The following is a 20662-nucleotide window of genomic DNA, read 5'->3' on the forward strand; positions in this document are numbered from 1 at the left end:
ACATTTGAAACTGTGTATGGAGTCAGCCTCCACCACATCACTTCCTAGAGCATTCCATTTATTAACTACTCTGACACTAAAAAATTCTTTATAACGTCTCTGTGGCTCATCTGGGTATTAACTTTCCACCTGTGTTCCCTTGTTCGTGTCCCACCCGTGCTGAAGAGTTTGTCTTTGTCCACCCTGTCAATTCCCCTGAGAATTTTGTAGGTGGTTATCATGTCTCCCCTTACTCTTCTGTTTTCCAGGGACGTGAGGTTCGGCTCCTTTAGCCTTTCCTCATAGCTCATTCCTCTCAGTTCCGGGACGAGCCTGGTGGCATACCACTGAATCTTCTCTAACTTTGTCTTGTGTTTAACTAGGTATGGACTTCAAGCTGGCGCTGCATATTCCAGGATTGGTTTGACATAAGTAGTATACAGGGTCCTGAACGATTCCTACACAAGTTTCCAAAGGTAGTTCTTATGTTGGCCATTCTAGCATATGCCACTGATGATATCCTTTTGATGTGGGCCTCTGGGGACAGGTGTGTGTGTGTGTGTGTGTGTGTGTGTGTGTGTGAAAGCACAAGCACTTGAACCCCCACCATTCACCTGATCACCTAATGAAATGACTCCAGTCCTTAATATTTTCTTCACACCATAATATTTTTCATCCATTTGGATCAGTTTACTTTCTTTAATATATCTCAGAATCTTGTATATCATTATTATATCGACGCTGGACCTTCAACCTTCCGGCGATGGTAGGCGAGGCTTTCTCAACCCTTAGTCATAGCGATAAAGGGACCATTCAGCTAGCAAATCTTTGCATATTTTTCTGATTAGTCTCTGTTCTTGCCCCCCGTCCCATCCCAAATCGTTATTCTGACCCGTTCCCATTAGTCGTAATGGCTTGGCGCTTTCTCCTGAGAGGTCCCTTCTCTTGTCTGCTCTTGCTTAATAAATGTTATTGTATCAATTTACAGAAATACAAACTTATGTCTAAATTGAAAAATTGGAGATCAAAGGTAAATTGCAGAAATATTGGATATGGGAAGAACTGTAAACAGATACCCAAGTCTCGTTTTTCCTAAGTTCTTTCCTCTTTTAACTCCAAGTTCTGTGGTTAAATATTTACTTAGGCACTCGACGGTCCTATTAACCTGCTAGAAGCGTGAGATTGTGATGAAATTATTGTTTCTTATTAATTTACTGGCATTTTAGTTTTTTGTTGGATAAGTCATTAGGTAGAATTTATGCTTCAACAATTAACAGAGAAACTGCAAAGTCGTAAGCGGAATTTATTGAGGTAATTTAGGATCCAGCCAGAGATACTTGATTGTGTAAGAATTTCACTGTGGCGAGACTTGCATCAGATGGCAGGCCTTGTGGCCCATCTCTGGCTTCTCATGGCTTACTGTGTCCACTATACCCTGCCCACCTTCACCAACACGCTACCCACTACAGTGGTCATGTTCACTATACCCTGCCCACCTTCACCATCACGCTACCCACTACAGTGGTCATGTTCACCACTATCCTGCCCACCTTCACCCCTACCACTACTATCCTGCCCACCTTCTCCACACTACCCACTGCTATGCTCATGCTCACCACTATTCTGCCTACCTTAACTACTACCACTATCTTGCCTATCGTCACCATCACCACAATCCTGCCCATCTTCACCACCATCCTACCAGTCTTTACCATCAGAATGGCCATTTTCCGGCCATTCTAGGCAATACTATTGATAAAATTCAAATATATAATAATATACGAATTCATGGACAAACGACAAGATTTTCATCTGAATGCTCAATATTTCCTTCCCTGAGGCTAAGGGTCCCCACAACTGCCCCTTTATATATAATATTATTCATTTACATTTAAGAAAATATCGTTTTTCATTAGCCAATTTCTTAATATTGCTGAATGCTTGATCGGGGTCGGCCGACGTTTGGACGTGCTTCGTCTGTTGGTAATTATTTTTATTGGCAGTATGTGACTGAAGCATTTATACAGATGCGATCCGAACGCTGGGTAAGAGCGAGAAACACTGTTTAAGAAAAGTTAGAATGTAATATATTATAAATATTGTGTCAAATTTGCTTCATTCATAAATGGTTGGTCATCATATCTTCAGCCACGTTATGGTGACTCATCGTCTGCGATGAGTCCGATGACTCATTGGTGGTTTTACGAGTGTTTGATCGTCTTGGAATGAGGTAGAGGAGGATGGATTGTAGCCAGAACATGAAGTCCTGAGATGAACCACTGTAGAACCACTTTAAAACTAGAAGAATCTTCCTCGTCTAAATTCATGGAACAATATTCTGCCAAACTGGCTCCCATCGTGAGGCCGACGAGAGAGAGAGAGAGAGAGAGAGAGAGAGACAGAGAGAGACAGAGAGAGACAGAGAGAGAGAGAGAGAGAGAGAGAGAGAGAGAGAGAGAGAGAGAGAGAGAGAGAGAGAGACAGAGAGAGAGAGAGAGAGAGAGAGAGACAGAGAGAGAGAGAGAGAGAGAGAGAGAGAGACAGAGAGAGACAGAGAGAGACAGAGAGAGACAGAGAGAGAGAGAGAGACAGAGAGAGAGAGAGAGAGAGAGAGAGAGAGAGAGAGAGAGAGAGAGAGAGAGAGAGAGACAGAGAGAGACAGAGAGAGACAGAGAGAGACAGAGAGACAGACAGAGAGAGAGAGAGAGAGAGACAGACAGAGAGAGAGAGAGAGAGTGAGAGACAGAGAGAGACAGAGAGAGACAGAGAGAGAGAGAGAGACAGAGAGAGAGAGAGAGAGACAGAGAGAGACAGAGAGTGAGAGAGAGAGAGAGAGAGAGAGAGAGAGAGAGAGAGAGAGAGAGAGAGAGAGAGAGAGACAGAGACAGACAGAGAGAGACAGAGTGTGTGTGAGAGAGAGAGAGAGAGAGAGAGAGAGAGAGAGAGAGAGAGAGAGAGAGAGAGAGAGAGAGAGAGAGAGAGAGAGAGAGAGAGAGAGATGCAAAACAGAGATGCGAATTGGCTACGTATTAGAGACCAGTTATAATAAGTAATTAAACTTGAGGAACACCGGCCGGGAGCTCCATGTAACCTGTACTCAGTCGTGCTTGCAGGGGTTGAGCTCTGGCTCATTGGTCCCGCCTCGAGATCACCGGAGTGTAGAGCCCCGTCAAGTCCAGATAACAACTGTTCAACTATAGAGACACTGCAAGACATGCCAGAGCTCTGTAGCCACCTTTATAACAGTAGAGTGAAGGACACTCCTGTTCTCCAGAGTGACCAATGGACGTGTTAGGTCAGAGTGCAGCTCGGCACTCTATCGAGCGGCCTTAAACAATAATTTGTCTGAATTTTTTTTAATATTTTACCCCATCGTAAATTCTCGATGACTGCAATGTTTTTCCCTATAGGGAATTTGTTATGGTCGAATGCTTGACGTGTGGAGGTCTCCAAACATAAGAAAAATGTCTAAACGACTTAAAATTCTTTAATTCCGCTGATCAGGGAAGCCGGTCGGCCGAGCGGACAGCACGCTGGACTTGTGATCCTGTGGTCCTGGGTTCGATCCCAGGCGCCGGCGAGAAACGATGGGCAGAGTTTCTCTCACCCTATGCCCCTGTTACCTAGCAGTAAAATAGGTACCTGGGTGTTAGTCAGCTGTCACGGGCTGCTTCCTGGGGGTGGAGGCCTGGTCGAGGACCGGCCGCGGGGACACTAAAGCCCCGAAATCATCTCAAGATAACCTCAAGATAACCATTGTATACTAAAAGATATGTAAATGCACTCGGTTCTCCGTATATTGTATTGAGCTGAGATAATATGGCCGTCAATACACTGGACAAAAGAGTAAGAGTAGCAAAAAAATAAAAGATTAACGAAAACATCAAGAAAATTTAAGAGAAGTAAAAATTAAGACGAACCTTAACGATTAGAAGATAAACGCAGCAGAGAAGGAGGAGGAGGAGACGAGGAAGGGGGGAAGAGGAGACGACAAGGAAGAGAAGAAAGTGAGGGCAAGAAAGTCAATCTAAGCCATAAGCAAAATAGAAATAAGACAAGAAATGAGCTAACATCCTTAGAAACAAAGTAAACGAGCTAAAAGTTATTGCCCAAACTGTCGCCCAGCGCAGTACCTTTCTTAATTACGAAAAGCTGAATACTCTTTAACTGACCGTCTGGGTTTCAGACGAGCTTTCAATATTACACAAAATAAAATGATAAGCATTAGCTAACGTGTCCATCATTCCAGGTGTTATGTGACTGGTAATGGGCCATAACATAGGCTAATCTCAACAGGTGCTGGGGGGAAAAAAACTGGTATCGAACCCTGAACCCGCCTCTTGACCCACCAGCGCCTAAAACCACTCACGAACTAACGGGAAAGCGATACACAGGGAGGAGCCTGAAGGACCTCGCTGACCGCAGCAGGCAAGAGTGGAAACACCCGGCCAGGTATGGAGGGAATCACCTTCAAGACAGAGGTCGATGAGTTTTCCCGTGAGGAGCCGGCGGAGAGAGTGAGAGGCCGGCGCCAGGGGAAGAATGGACGTAAGCATAAAGTCCTGTGTAAGAATGAGTACCATCTAAGAGAGAACACCTTGTATGAGAGAGAGAGAGACAGAGAAAGAGAGAGAGAGAGACAGAGAGAGAGAGAGAGAGAGAGAGAGAGAGAGAGAGAGAGAGAGAGAGAGAGAGAGACAGAGAGACAGAGAGAGAGAGAGAGAGAGAGAGAGAGAGACAGAGAGACAGAGAGAGAGAGAGAGAGAGAGAGAGAGAGAGAGAGAGAGACAGACAGACAGAGAGACAGAGAGACAGAGAGACAGTCAGACAGTCAGACAGACAGTCAGACAGACAGTCAGACAGAGAGAGAGAGAGAGAGAGAGAGAGAGAGAGAGAGAGAGAGAGAGAAAGAGAGAGAGACAGACAGAGACCAGTATTACGAAAGCACCCTAAATCAAGCCAACATAACATTTTGAAGGAATGTTTCGTCTTTGTGCTAAAGACCATGCAAATATATCTTGTACTGCAATAAAGAAACCTTGTTACGTTGTGTACTTGTCTGTTTAAATATCAGCAAATAAAAATGTTAAATATAACATAATAATAAGAATAATAATTATTTTATTATACTTATAATTAATATTCAATTAAATCCTAACTTTATGTGGAGAGTCTCGACATGTTCGCAATTCAGAAAAGTCTTCATTTAATAACATGTTCTCAAGAGCTAAGAGTATGTTTTCACAGAAGGTCTCACAAGAAGCAGCCGTGGGAACACTTGGACCATAACACAGTGGGAACACTTGGACCATAACACAGTGGGAACACTTGGACCATAACACAGTGGGAACACTTGGACCATAACACAGTGGGAACACTTGGACCATAACACAGTGGGAACACTTGGACCATAACACAGTGGGAACACTTGGACCATAACACAGTGGGAACACTTGGACCATAACACAGTGGGAACACTTGGACCATAACACAGTGGGAACACTTGGACCATAACACAGTGGGAACACTTGGACCATAACACAGTGGGAACACTTGGACCATAACACAGTGGGAACACTTGGACCATAACACAGTGGGAACACTTGGACCATAACACAGTGGGAACACTTGGACCATAACACAGTGGGAACACTTGGACCATAACACAGTGGGAACACTTGGACCATAACACAGTGGGAACACTTGGACCATAACACAGTGGGAACACTTGGACCATAACACAGTGGGAACACTTGGACCATAACACAGTGGGAACACTTGGACCATAACACAGTGGGAACACTTGGACCATAACACAGTGGGAACACTTGGACCATAACACAGTGGGAACACTTGGACCATAACACAGTGGGAACACTTGGACCATAACACAGTGGGAACACTTGGACCATAACACAGTGGGAACACTTGGACCATAACACAGTGGGAACACTTGGACCATAACACAGTGGGAACACTTGGACCATAACACAGTGGGAACACTTGGACCATAAATGAGAGAACAAATACGCTACACAGCAGACCTTTTTTTTTATAAAAAGAGTTTACAGCAGACCTAATGACGTATGGAAGAGATGTCAACAGGTGTAAGATCAGGTGAAAACAGATGAGGACTGCAAAAAATTACTGGTGGGCCATGACAAAACTCGAGGAGTGGTCAGACAAATGGTTGTTGGAGTTCATTTCTAACAAGTGTAAGGCAATGAGGATGGGGAAGAGGAGACCAGAGGGTACCTACACTAAACGGGGGAAGGCAGCTGCAGGAATCAAAAAGAGAAAAAGATCTGGAAATGCATATAATTCCGGCACTCACACCAGAGGCCCACATAAACAGGATAACATCGGCAGCATATGGGACGCTGGCAAATATAAGAACATCGTTTAGGAACCTGAATCAGAACAAGAGGGCTAAGTTACGAACATAGGCTAATGGAACTAAACCTCACAACCATAGAGGATAGAAGGAACAGAGGAGATATGATCACACCGTACAAGATATTCAGGGAAATTGATAAGGTGGACAAGAATAGCCTCTTCAGACTGAGAGAAAGCATGGTGACCAGACCACACACTAGAAGGTGAAGGGACGACGACGTTTCGGTCCGTCCAGGACCATTCTCAAGTCGATTGTCTTGATTGTCACAGTCGACTTGAGAATGGTCCAGGACGGACCGAAACGTCGTCGTCCCTTCACCTTCTAGTGTGTGGTCTAGTCAACATACTTCACCCACATTATTGTGACTCCTCGTCTGCAACTGAGAGAAAGCAATACAAGAGGATACAGGCGGAAACTGGAAAGGCAAATGAGTCGAAGGGACGTAAGAAAGTACTCGCACCCTGTACAGGCAGTTAAAAAGTGAAATGCTCTGAAAGAGGAAATTATGGAAGCCACCTCCATCCACAACTTTAAGCCCTGATTCAACAAAGAGTTTGAAAATTAGGAGTAGCTAAGTTGTAACGCAACAGCTAACATCCTAGTAAGCGGGGCATGAAGAGCTAGACCTCACTCCCCGGTAGACACTGTTAGGTAGATATTGAGAGGTAAGTACACAAACGGGTGTTTAATATCCCCCGGTGTGACTGTGCAGTGTACACAACATGCTATAACTGTCCTCTCATGTGTGCTCCGCCGGCCATTGTAGCTATCAAGGATCTAACAACATCTTGAAGAATCATCCTTACACTGTGAAGAATCGACACAAGGTGAGCAACTCTGAAGATTATATTCGCCCATTTACAGCAGTATATGTTGTTTATGGAGAGACACCGAATTTATGGCTTTATATATTAGGAGAATGTTGATATACGGACAGGGTATTGGTTAAAAGTATATAATCGAAAGTTTTCTTAAATTCTGTTGTATGAACGTATGCTAAAGTTGTGTGTTTGTGGCTGGTTTGTCTTCTCTAAATGACTTCACTAAGTCCGTGTTTGTGGCTGGTTTGTGTTCACTAAATGACTTCACTAAGTCCGTGTTTGTGGCTGGTTTGTCTTCACTAAATGACTTCACTAAGTCCGTGTTTGTGGCTGGTTTGTCTTCACTAAATGACCTCACTAAGTCCGTGTTTGTGGCTGGTTTGTCTTCACTAAATGACTTCACTAAGTCCGTGTTTGTGGCTGGTTTGTCTTCACTAAATGACTTCACTAAGTCCGTGTTTGTGGCTGGTTTGTCTTCACTAAATGACTTCACTAAGTCCCTCCCTCAAGAAAAACTACCAAGCAAGTGGTAAGATAACTGACAACTAAATGTTATTTCTGCAAGAACACAGAGCAGTTTCGATAATTCGAAATTCGCCACAAATTCTAAAACATTTTGGTAAAGACCTACGACCAAAACATTCTGGTGACTCGAGAATGAATACATTTATAAATGAATACCTAATAACATTTAATAGTATCCAATTAATGAATAGAAAAATGAACATAAAAAGGCGCATTTCTAACTTGCAAATTCTAAAGTAAACTTTTACATCAAATCTGAACCAACAAAAATAAAAAAATTAAATAATAAATCATATGTATACAAGAAAAATAACATTATAATAACTTCTTGTTATACCAAAAGCAGAATATGTCCTTCACATTCTACAACGCTATACGACACGGGGGTGATAAGCTGAACAAAATGTGGCCTTGGTGGGTGGGTTCGTTACCTGGGGAGACGGAGGCTGTGAGGGGGGGAGCCGGGAGATGATGCCGGAGGAAGAAGAAGAAAACTGATATGGAGGAAGGGAACAGTGGCCCACGAAAGGGATGATGTGAATCTGACATTGTAGTGTTGATAGGACGTAAAGGTTTTCTTTGTTCTACAAGTGTATGTCTGTCTTAGTTAAGGAAAAGTAGGATGTAGCTATAGCAGCTTTGAGGACTATAGTGTCGTGCTGGAAGACTTAAAGGCACTTATCGCTGCTTGAGGACACGCAATGAAGGAATGAGGGGCCATAAATGTCGAAGACGGGAGACATAAACTTACTAGACAGGAGAAGGAGGAATAAGGTAGGAGAAGAAGAAGAGGAAGAAATGAGAAGGAAGAGAAGATGCAGGAGGAGGAGGAGGAGGAGGAGGAGGAGGAGGAGGAGGAGGAGGAGGAGTATAAGCAAGAGGTAGTCAAGGAGTAGGAGGAAACATAGGATGTAAGAAGGAAGAGGAATATCCAGCAGGAATGTTATTATTCTGCTTTGTTTCTAATTCTGGAATAACAGAAATGTCTTGAAGCCACATATGCTGATTTTTCAAGTACAGACGAAGCAAGACTTTGGACTTGTGTTCAACTGATATTTGCCTTTGTATTCTGCAGACTTAATTAAGGTTTGCGTTCTAAAACTTAACTCTTGTGTTCTACTAGTTTACTTTTTAGATAAAGACTCTAGGTTTGTGTACTAGAGATTTTAAGCTTGTGTTCTTAAGATTTTAAGACTGTGTTCTACTGACTTTTAGTGTGTTCTACAAACTTTAAGTGTGTTCTACATACTTTAGGTTTGTGATCTTTAGACTTTAGGTCTAGGTTCTGCAGACTTTACGTCTACGTTCCACAGGAGGCCAGTATATTTTATAATTACGTTTATGTCAGCTCGGTTACATGCTGTCTACACCTCCACTTACCCTGCACCTACCCCTCTTACCTCACCACACCTCCACTTACCCTTCACCTCTCCCGCTTACCTCACCACCCACTCCCTCTCCGGGATCCAAACCTTCCCACCAAACCTTTTCGTTTCGTCTGTGTGTGAGTTGGGGAATTAGTTTTAATAGGCGTTTTCTGCCTCGTTTCCACCTGATGTTACAAGAGAAGCTCGAGTCCCGTCTAGCTGCTATTGACTGTTTCCACGTGAAGCTTGACATTCTTTGCTGATGAGATGGTCTTATTCTCTTTATGTTTGCAGTCGGACTAGACTGTCATTAACCAATATTTATGTTTGTTAAGTTTCAGTATATTGAGTGGTTGTGTGTTTTTTTTCAGTGTGATTTTCACTGTAGGTTAAGTTAGATGATTTGTCGATTGGTTTGAGATCTGAGTAAAGAGATCACACCCACCTGTCTATCTTGAACACCTTACATCCTCCTGTCTATCTTGAACACCTTACATCCTCCTGTCTATCTTGAACACCTTACATCCTCCTGTCTATCTTGAACACCTTACACCCACCTGTCTATCTCCAACACTACACACCCACCTGTCTATCTCCAACACCACACACCCACCTGTCTATCTCCAACACTACACACCCACCTGTCTATCTCCAACACCACACACCCACCTGTCTATCTCCAACACCACACACCCACCTGTCTATCTCCAACACCACACACCCACCTGTCTATCTCCAACACTACACACCCACCTGTCTATCTCCAACACCACACACCCACCTGTCTATCTCCAACACCACACACCCACCTGTCTATCTCCAACACCACACACCCACCTGTCTATCTCCAACACCACACACCCACCTGTCTATCTCCAACACCACACACCCACCTGTCTATCTCCAACACTACACACCCACCTGTCTATCTCCAACACCACACACCCACCTGTCTATCTCCAACACCACACACCCACCTGTCTATCTCCAACACTACACACCCACCTGTTTATCTCCAACACCACACACCCACCTGTCTATCTCCAACACTACACACCCACCTGTCTATCTCCAACACCACACACCCACCTGTCTATCTCCAACACCACACACCCACCTGTCTATCTCCAACACCACACACCCACCTGTCTATCTCCAACACCACACACCCACCTGTCTATCTCCAACACCACACACCCACCTGTCTATCTCCAACACCACACACCCACCTGTCTATCTCCAACACCACACACCCACCTGTCTATCTCCAACACCACACACCCACCTGTCTATCTCCAACACCACACACCCACCTGTCTATCTCCAACACCACACACCCACCTGTCTATCTCCAACACCACACACCCACCTGTCTATCTCCAACACTACACACCCACCTGTCTATCTCCAACACCACACACCCACCTGTCTATCTCCAACACCTCACACCTATAAGCATAACTAAATAAATATAAAGACACTGAAATATAGTAAATGTATAAAACATTTGTAAACAAACAGGTATAAACAAATGTGGACATAAACAAATCAATATAAATCATTTATGACGAGTTTTAGCTACTGTAGTTTGACCCCCCCCCCCACCTTCCTCCTTGAGTCTGAGTTACGGTACAAGTGTGTCTCGTTAACGTGTCGTGTAGTTGGGTAATTACTGAGAAACCCACCTGGAGGTCAAGGCTCTGAGACAGCTGTCAAGGTCATAGGTAGTTACTGACCATTCCCCCCCCCCCCACTCACTGTATTCGTATCCGCTGCTGTATTTTGTTAATGTGTCGAGAATGTATTGACCTGACTGTGAATGATTCTTTTTTTTAATATATAAAATAACCCAAACAGGATGCCTTTTTTTTTTAAAGAGAGAAGGGTGTTGTTTACAAAATAATAATTGTAGACTATAATTTACAAATGAAATAATTAATAAACACATTTGTTTGTTCATTTATGTCAACAAAAATAACTATCAGCGCACTGGAGGTCAAAGACGTCTGAGCATGAATTGAAAATCAGAGTAGAAAATTTTTCGAAACGTCTGAAGTTTAAAACAGAGGTTTTAAAAAGCTCAGCGAGAGGCGGTGTTGGAGGCGAGGTGATAGGAGCTTCTTCGTATTGCACCAATTGATAGACAAAATAATGAAGTCTGGCAGTTAATATGGGAAGCCAGGGTCAATAGCATGAGAAAATACTGAAGAAGAAAAAAAAAAGTCTCAAAAGTAAGACTGAGGTGTAGAATGGGAAAATATTACTGAATAAGGTCGATAATCTAGCAGCAACCGAATGAATTGTTTGAGGCTCAATAACCCCCCATACAGTCTCCTGCATCTCTCCTTATGTATACAATGTACACATGCTCTCTCTCTCTCTCTCTCTGTCTCTCTCTCTCTCTCTCTCTCTCTCTCTCTCTCTCTCTCTCTCTCTGTCTCTGTCTCTGTCTGTCTCTCTCTCTCTCTCTCTCTCTCTCTCTCTCTCTCTCTCTCTCTCTCTCTCTCTCTCTGTCTCTCTGTCTCTCTCTCTCTCTCTCTCTCTCTCTGTCTCTCTCTCTCTCTCTCTCTCTCTCTCTCTCTCTCTCTCTCTCTCTCTGTCTCTCTCTCTCTCTCTCTCTCTCTCTCTCTCGTCTGTCTCTCTCTCTCTCTCTCTCTCTCTCTCTCTCTCTCTCTCTCTCTCTCTCTCTTTCTCTCTATCTCTCTCTCTGGTCCATTGGCGGTGTGTGTTCCTACATGTGCTTAGTCACAGTGGACAAAATGTGGAAAAATCCGTGGGAAAGACCGATGAAGAATTAGCTGGGAGAATGTGAGAGGTTATAAGATAACAGGTAGAGAAGATGGTGAGAGAGAGAGAGAGAGAGAGAGAGGACAGCCTTGGCCACATTTCTCTCTGGACACTCGGGTATCTAAAAGCCATGACAGATTCCTATGCCCATTATCAACTGAACAGCATCAGTAATAATGATAATTAATCCAGTAAACTTGACTTCATCTACATAAACGGTTAGGTAACATAGATACCTCGAAGGATCAACACCAGATGACCTGTGTCACACGTCAAAACATTCTCATCTGTCATTCAATCTGTCCTCTTTGCCCAACCCCTTGGGCTGGACGGTTGAACGACGGTATCGCTTCAAGCAGGTCGGCGTTCAATCCCCGACCGTCCAAGTGGTTGGGCACTACTCCTTACCCCCCATCCCATATCCATCTCCTGAGCCCTTCCATGTGAAATATAGTTGTAATGGCTGCGCCCTTAACTTAACGTCACCTTTATCTTGATAGTTCCCCTTTCAATCTGTCCTCCCACTTAGTTCTTCGCGAGGACTGGAACCATACAGGATCATGTTGCTGTGTGACCTGGAAGGAGACGAGGTCACTCCCCCTGTCCCTTGGACACCCATGTGCCCCTCCAGACACTCCGGGAGTGCCCAAGAGAGAGTTCCGGCACTCATGCTAACCATACTGTGGTAAATGAGTGATTCATCAGGCTGTCGCTTCTCTTGTTATTGTGTTCGTGTCATCATGACGGTTCCGCTTGTAACATAATACAAATATTTTAATATATATATATATATATATATATATATATATATATATATATATATATATATATATATATATATATATATATATATATATATATATATATATATATATATATATATATATATATATATTTCCAAATATTTATACTTGTTCTTGTGTATTTTCATGTGACTTTTAGCTGTACAAGATGTATAATATGTATTCTTTATTACTTGGGTTTGGCGCCATTTTGGGCGGTGGACAATATAGTAAACCCGTTCAGCTAGGGGTTTTAGGATTTTGTTGAAGAATAAATCTGGAATCGTTTGAATAATGAGCACTGACCTAACCTCACCTAACCTCACCTAACATAACTTAACCTCACCTAACATAACTTAACCTCACCTAACATAACCTCACCTAACATAACGTCACCTAACATAACCTCACCTAACATAAGCTAACCTAACCTAACGTAACTTAACCTCACCTAACAATATAGCGGTTACAAGGCCTTGTTGCATTATTCTATACGTATCCAGTAGACCTTTAACAGCAATCTATCCCTTAATAGACAAAGAGGAGATCCCGAAGGAATGATAAGGTGATTATCAGGAGAAAACACACCCCCATGCCATTACGACTATACAACGCTTGGAAAGGATACGAGGATAAGGATATGGCAGAGCAAAGAAAATGCCGCCCAGCACTTGCACGGTCGGGGAGTGAACGCCGACCGTGCAAAAAGTGAAGACTTCATTCTACCGTCCACAACAGCCTTGATTCAAGCAATGGGACAGGCAAGAGCCCCTGAACTACAGATCACAATCACTGGCATGTGTTGCCTGCACAGTACTAGAGACGATAATCACCACATCTCCCAGAATCGAGGAATTCCACGAAAGGAGCTATATAATCCTTAAAATTTTAACACTGCGATCACAATTAGGCGATCACAATCAGACGAGCTCATCATCACAGCATCGCAGCATTGCAGCAGTAACATCTTCGAAGCATCATATAATTTAGAAATCACAACATCCCATTGTCGCAGCAGCAAGGCAGGAGGTGATGTGAGGACTCCAGGAATTGTGGGAAGAAATAAGAGAAGAAGGGAACTGGTCGGGAACTGAAGGAGAGATCACTGTTGGATAAAGGAACATGAAAGGTGAGGTAACTGGCAGAGAGGGATGGAAGAGAGAATACACGAGGACGACAAAGAAGATGCTGGGAAGGTAATGAGGGAAAGGAAGTATGTGATTGGGATAAATGGAGGCGAGGTCTAACAAGAGGAGAGGAGAGGAGAAGGGAAGATAATGGAGAGAAGAGAGAGAATGGGTAGTGGCCTGTGAGGTGAGAAAGGGGAAAGTCAAGCTGAGGAGGAGAACGTGTGAGAGAGAGAGAGAGGACGGAGAGGAGAGAGGGGGGGAGAGGGGGGGGGAGGGAGGTAAGTGTTTAGTTGATAAGCATCTGCAATACACAACGTGAACAGTGTTGCCAGATGGGTGCTCAGATCCACTCGTTAAGTCTTACAAAGCAGCAGTTGAGGTAGATGACAGGATACGATGACTGCAGTAATACTTTTATCATAGTGGGCAGAAGCAGAGTTTTATCTGTGGGTAGAAAATGTGGTTCTATTTCTCCCATGAGCTTGCAGGTTTTATTTATTGTATTTTTTATTTCTTCAAGTAACTGCATATTTACTTACGTTTTTTTTCGTCGAATATCTAACACAAAAGAGATTAATAATTTTGAATTCCTTCAGAGAATTTCAATAACATGCCGTGTATCTTCGGAGTAATGGTGACCTTCCAAGTGATCACATATGATCACCTGGGCTGGACCGCCGAGTCTTCAATATATCATTACCAGGAGACAATTTTGGTATTTGAAATTTGTTGGATCTGGTCCTCTCCACACATGTCGTTTGACCCATTTGACATAAGGGCACATAACATTTTGGAGTAGTTGATAATGGACTCTCACTTAGGCTAGAGTACTTAGGCTCTTAGCACTTAGGCTCTTTCCATCTCTTGTCTTGAAGAGTTTGTAGCACTGCTTGTACCTCTTGAAGAGTTCCAGCAATTCCTGTACCTCGAAAGTAGTTTCAAGGTGCAGTTAATCAAGGAACCGCAACATTAATATTAGTTGACATCGATATCCTAAAGTTTCCTGCCATTATGATTCTGGCTAACACTTAGAGCAACGTCCCGTAGCTCGTGTAGCATCAGCAAATATCTGACCAGATGCCCTCGTCATCTTCTGAGCTTTGTTCTACATGATTTATGAGTGAGTATGTCAGTCTGATCTAAAATCAACACTTCTTTAGAATTAATTAAGTGTGCGCTACCCAAGAATTAACTCTGAGATTATTCCTGCTCAGACAACGCAATAATGGTTGCTAGTTTTTGTCAATTCATACAACAACAAAAAATCCAACCTCTTGATGCTGGAAGCCCAGAGTACCACTATTTACTTCTCATCTCATCACCGTAGGACATGAAGCTAGGATGTCAGGGGTCCCAACCCTTGCTTACCGAGAACTTGGTTTATATTTTCGGGTTCTCTCTTCTCTTCTCTAGTTTAATCTTTACATGAATCTCCAATTTTATTTTTTTAAACTGAAATTACTTGTCTGTTTTTCTTTACATTGAGCTTCTCTCTCTCTCTCTCTCTCTCTCTCTCTCTCTCTCTCTCTCTCTCTCTCTCTCTCTCTCTCTCTCTCTCTCTCTCTCTCTCTCTCTCTCTCTCTCTCTACTTGTTTATCTTTCACGTGGAGAACCCCAAGATAAGTTATCAGACATTAACTGAATATAGCTTTTCAACTAAAACGTCAAATTATTCAACATCACATACATTTAAAATCCGTTAACATTTTCATATCTTTTTTTAAGTTGTTCTTGGCATTTTGTGATATTCACTACTTGCTTTTGCCTCTCTTCTCTTTCTCCAATCGCAGATTTGACTCATATTTCCATCTCTGACAGTATTCTTCTCTACTCTTCATTTTGCTCCTCTGAATAATTTTCCGCTACCTGCTGAATAATCGTCCAGCACCAAGTGGTTGGTGCCCCTGGACGGTAGAGTGACGGTCTCGCTTCCTGCAGGTCGGCGTTCAATCCCCGACTGCACAAGTGGTTGGACATCATTCATTCTCCCTCGTCCAATCCCAGATCCTTATCCTGATCCCTTCCAAGTGCTATATAGTCGTAATGACTCGGCGCTTTCTCCTTCTGCCCTTCTCCTTGGCCCTTCCCTTCCGCTTCCAGCGCTTGGCCATTCGCTTAAATTTCATAATTCAATTTTTCATCTAGTATCCATGCTGTATCTGGCTTGTCCTCTCTTCTCAGGCTAGCCATTACCTCTTCTATTTCAACAGCAGCATTTGTGGCAGTCAAATCTAAGCCTTATCACTATGCAATCTTCTTCAGTTAATCTGACGTGCACGACTCCAAATCACCTTGATCACCAGATTCGTGAAATTTCTTCACTGTGTTTATCTCTCTCTCTCTCTCTCTCTCTCTCTCTCTCTCTCTCTCTCTCTCTCTCTCTCTCTCTCTCTCTCTCTCTCTCTCTCTCTCTCTCTCTCTCTTGACCTAACAATCATTGTAGTTACCAAGCATTACCAAAAAAAAAGATTGGCGAGAGTAAATTTCAGTAACCCGAAAAATATCTGATGGGTAGACGAGGAGTCACAATAACGTGGCTGAAATATGTTGAAATATCTTAAGTCGATTGAAAATGGTCCAGGACGGACCGAAACGTCGTCGTCGCTTCACGTTCTAGTGTGTGGTCTGGTCAAAAATATCTGATGGGTTAGAGTTTCCCGAACACAGAAGTGAGAGCCTTTTGTGCTATGTTTAAATATCCACTAGCCATGTGTCTTGCAACACACACATGGCTCTGCAAGACATATGTTTTTCGGTCTTTATTTGGACGTCTTCACAGCTGTGTTGCTGGACAAAATTTTATGTATTTATTAGGATTTCCGTCGAGCATCTTGAGATGATTTCGGGGCTTTTTTAGCGTCCCCGCGGCCCGGTCCTCGACCAGACCTCCACCCCCAGGAAGCAGCCCGTGACAGCTGACTAACACCCAGGTACCTATTTTACTGCTAGGTAACAGGGGTATAGGGTGAAAGAAACTCTGCCCTTTGTTTCTCGCCGGCGCCTGGGATCGAACCCAGGACCACAGAATCACAAGTCCATCGTGCTGTCCGCTCAGCCGACCGGCTCCCAGCTAAGTGTATCTGCTACGTATGAAATAATCATGAATTATTAGCTAACCGGCAATAACAATTATTATAGATTATTTAAGAATATCACATAGGATTCACTTTTGGAGCTGACAAGCTCCAGCTGTTTTGGAGCTGAAGAGTTTTTCATGAGCAAGATGGCTGCCTTTCCTGATCTTGCAGTAAATAATGAACTGTATCTTCCAGGTAATGTTGACATAGTGATGTAGACAGGCGACATAGCGTACGTTTCAATCAATGATGGTTTTTAGGTTTCTTTCCTCCATCTTAGAGGTCTCCTTTAAAGACGCTCCTGTGGACGAGTTTAATTGGAACTTCTTAAACCAATTATCAGTCTAAGGTTCTAAACTAGATCGTTTGACCAAGGAGACGGCTTAATTGGTTCTTATCTAGGACAAATGGTAACGGTAAATATCCAGCTATCAACAAATTGGACTAAAACTAAGATGTTTCATCGTTAAGAGACCGACAATAGAGATGCTGCAATCATCTTTATCGGTTAGTCACTCAACAATTACTTAATAAATACCTGTTAATACGGCAGTTTGCGGATGTAACCCGCCGCTTGCTTCTGCAACATAAGCATTGCAACACCTAACTCGCTTATCTCGACAACCTCTACTACGTTTGAAGCTTACAAATATGTTTCCAAGATGATTTATTATACTCATTTCACATGACTTTCATCTTCAGCTGTGTTGCATAATCCGTTCTTGCTCTCAGATATCCTCCTCCTCCTTCCCTCTCTCTCCCTTTCTCTCTCTCTCTCTGTCTCTCGTTCTCTCTCTCTCTCCCTTTCTCTCTCTCTCTCTCTCTCTCTCTCTCTCTCTCTCTCTCTCTCTCTCTCTCTCTCTCTCTCTCTCTCTCTCTCTCTCTCTCTCTCTCTCTCTCTCTCTCGTTCTCTCTCTCTCTCTCGTTCTCTCTCTCTCTCTCGTTCTCTCTCTCGTTCTCTCTCTCTCTCGTTCTCTCTCTCTCTCTCTCTCTCTCTCTCTCTCTCTCTCTCTCTCTCTCTCTCTCTCTCTCTCTCTCTCTCTCTCTCTCTCTCTCTCTCTCTCTCTTCTCTGTCTCTCGTTCTCTCTCTCTCTCTCTCTCTCTCTCTCTCTCTCTCTCTCTCTCTCGTTCTCTCTCTCTCTCTCTCTCTCTCTCTCTCTCTCTCTCTCTCTCTCTCTCTCTCTCTCTCTCTCTCTCTCTCTCTCGTTCTCTCTCTCTCTCTCGTTCTCTCTCTCTCTCTCCCTCTCTCTCTCTCTCTCTCTCTCTCTCTCTCTCTCTCTCTCTCTCTCTCTCTCTCTCTCTCTCTCTCTCTCTCTCTCTCTCTCTCTCTCTCTCTCTCTCTCTATCTCTCGCTCTCTCTCTCGTTCTCTCTCTCTCTCTCGCTCTCTCTCTCGTTCTCTCTCTCTCTCTCTCTCTCTCTCTCTCTCTCTCTCTCTCTCTCTCTCTCTCTCTCTCTCTCTCTCTCTCTCCCTCTCTCTCTCTCTCTCTCACCAGCAACAAGCACAATTGCCCCATAATATACACACACGGCGCCCACCATATCATTCTTGCACTTTAAAGTACCCAATTAATGCACCTCTGAATTCACCTGTAATAACCTGGCTGCACGACCTCCGCCGCTCTGGGAGCCTCGACGACACCAGAACTGATAAACATGAAGCAGAAGGGAATTTAACTCTTGCTGCAATTGTTGTAGTTTAAATATTTATATGATTATATTTCAGAGGACTCGAACGTCAGATCACGATCTTCTTCTTCTTTGTAGCTGTGAGGTATGGTTGGTGTGGCTGTACTCACCTAGTTGTAACTGCCTACTTGTGCTTGTTGAACCCCCCCAGATCTTTCTCTCTATTTGACTCTTGCAGGATTTCACCTCCCAGATAGTACCTTGTGTTCGGCCTCCTGCTCCTGTTGCTATAATTCCATTACTTTACACTTTTCTGAGTTGAACTTTTGTAGCCATATTCGAGACCATTCTTCCAGCTTTTCCAGGTCACCCACGTACTACAAATACAAACAACTGCCAACAGAACCTAAACACCTAACCTAACCTAACCTAACCTAACCTAACCTAACCGAACCTAACCTAACCTAACCTAACCGAACCTAAACACCTAACCTAACCTAACCTAACCTAACCTAACCTAACCTAACCAATGCACTAATATGAACCTTACGCTAATATATAATAATATTGTGAGCACACCACACATCATAGAAAATGAAGAAACGAAGACGTTTCGGTCCGTCCTGGACAATCATAATATCACCTGATATTACAATGGTCTCGAACAAGTCGGGACCATTGCCACCCGACTCGATAATGGTTCGGGACCATTATCCAGGTCGTTGGATATCATTTTTTGATGGGTGGTTTGGTCATCGTATCATCAGCCGCGTTATTGTGACTCATCGTCTGCATATAATAATATTAATTACAATTTTAGAGAATTCTTGATATGAATGAACAGCGTGCCAAAACTGGCGGATGCGTCTTTTATGGGGGGTCGGTCGCTGGATGGAATGAACATATCCCGAGGACGGGTCGCAGCAAATACAAATAATTGCCAGCTGAACCTTTACACCTAAACTAACCTAATCTAAGCCTAACTATACACCAAGACTTATTTAATATGCGGTAATAGTAACTTATATGCGAGATAAACCGAGTTTGATTATACAGAATGTTTATGTTTATAACTGCTTCTTTGAGGTCGGCCACAGCTAGGACGAGCCACAGCTAGGACGAGCCACAGCTAGGACGAGCCACAGCTAGGACGAGCCACAGTTAGGACGAGGCACAGCTACGACGAGCCACAGCTACGACGAGCATAATCAGGGGACAGGTTACAATAGTTATCCTTCAATGTAATGAAAACAGTATTACCTCAAGAAAATATAAATATACATTAAGTTTTTTTATCCTAGTTAGACAGGATAATAGTAGTAGTTTAAATTGTTATTTTAATATGAGTTATGCGTTACTATGGGGAAAGAAACTATCAGGAGATAGCGCCAAGCCGTTACGACTTTGTAGCCATTGGAAGGGATCAGAATACGGATTTGGAATGGGACGGGGGACGGAAAGAATGGTGTCCAACCACTTGGACGGTCGGGGATTGAACGCCGACATGCATGAAGCGAGACCCCCTCGCTCTTTACCGTCCACAGCCCAAATGGTTGGGTTGCTGGATTATTTTTGCTGTTTAGTATAGTCTATAATTTGGTTCTCGGGGTCAATATGAGAGGTTTGCTGCCAGAACCTTCCATCTCACAACTTTGTTAATTAACAGCAGGTTTGCTGCCAGAACCTTCCATCTCACAACTTTGTTAATTAACAGCAGGTTTGTTTGATCTGTCTCGATGGTTTGGAAGTTGTTACCAATGGTTCTCAAGTTCCAGTTACGTCGTAGTTACGGCTCAAGTGACGTCGTAGTTACGGCTCAAGTTACGTCGTAGTTACGGCTCAAGTGACGTCGTAGTTACGGCTCAAGTGACGTCGTAGTTACGGCTCAAGTGACGTCGTAGTTACGGCTCAAGGGACGTCGTAGTTACGGCTCAAGGGACGTCGTAGTTACGGTTCCAGTGACCTTGTAGTTACGGCTCCAGCGGCCTATAACAACCCTGTTATAGGTAGCAGGGTTGTAGATATGTGGAACCAATTACCGTGTAACATAATAGAAGTAGGATCCCTTGATTGTTTCAAGCGTAGGTTAGACATATATATATGAATGAGATTGGGTGGATATAAATAGGAGCTGCCTCGTATGGGCCAATAAGCCTTCTGCAGTTACCTT

Source organism: Procambarus clarkii, chromosome 18 (assembly GCF_040958095.1).
Source record: "Procambarus clarkii isolate CNS0578487 chromosome 18, FALCON_Pclarkii_2.0, whole genome shotgun sequence".
Lineage (NCBI taxonomy): Eukaryota > Metazoa > Arthropoda > Malacostraca > Decapoda > Cambaridae > Procambarus > Procambarus clarkii.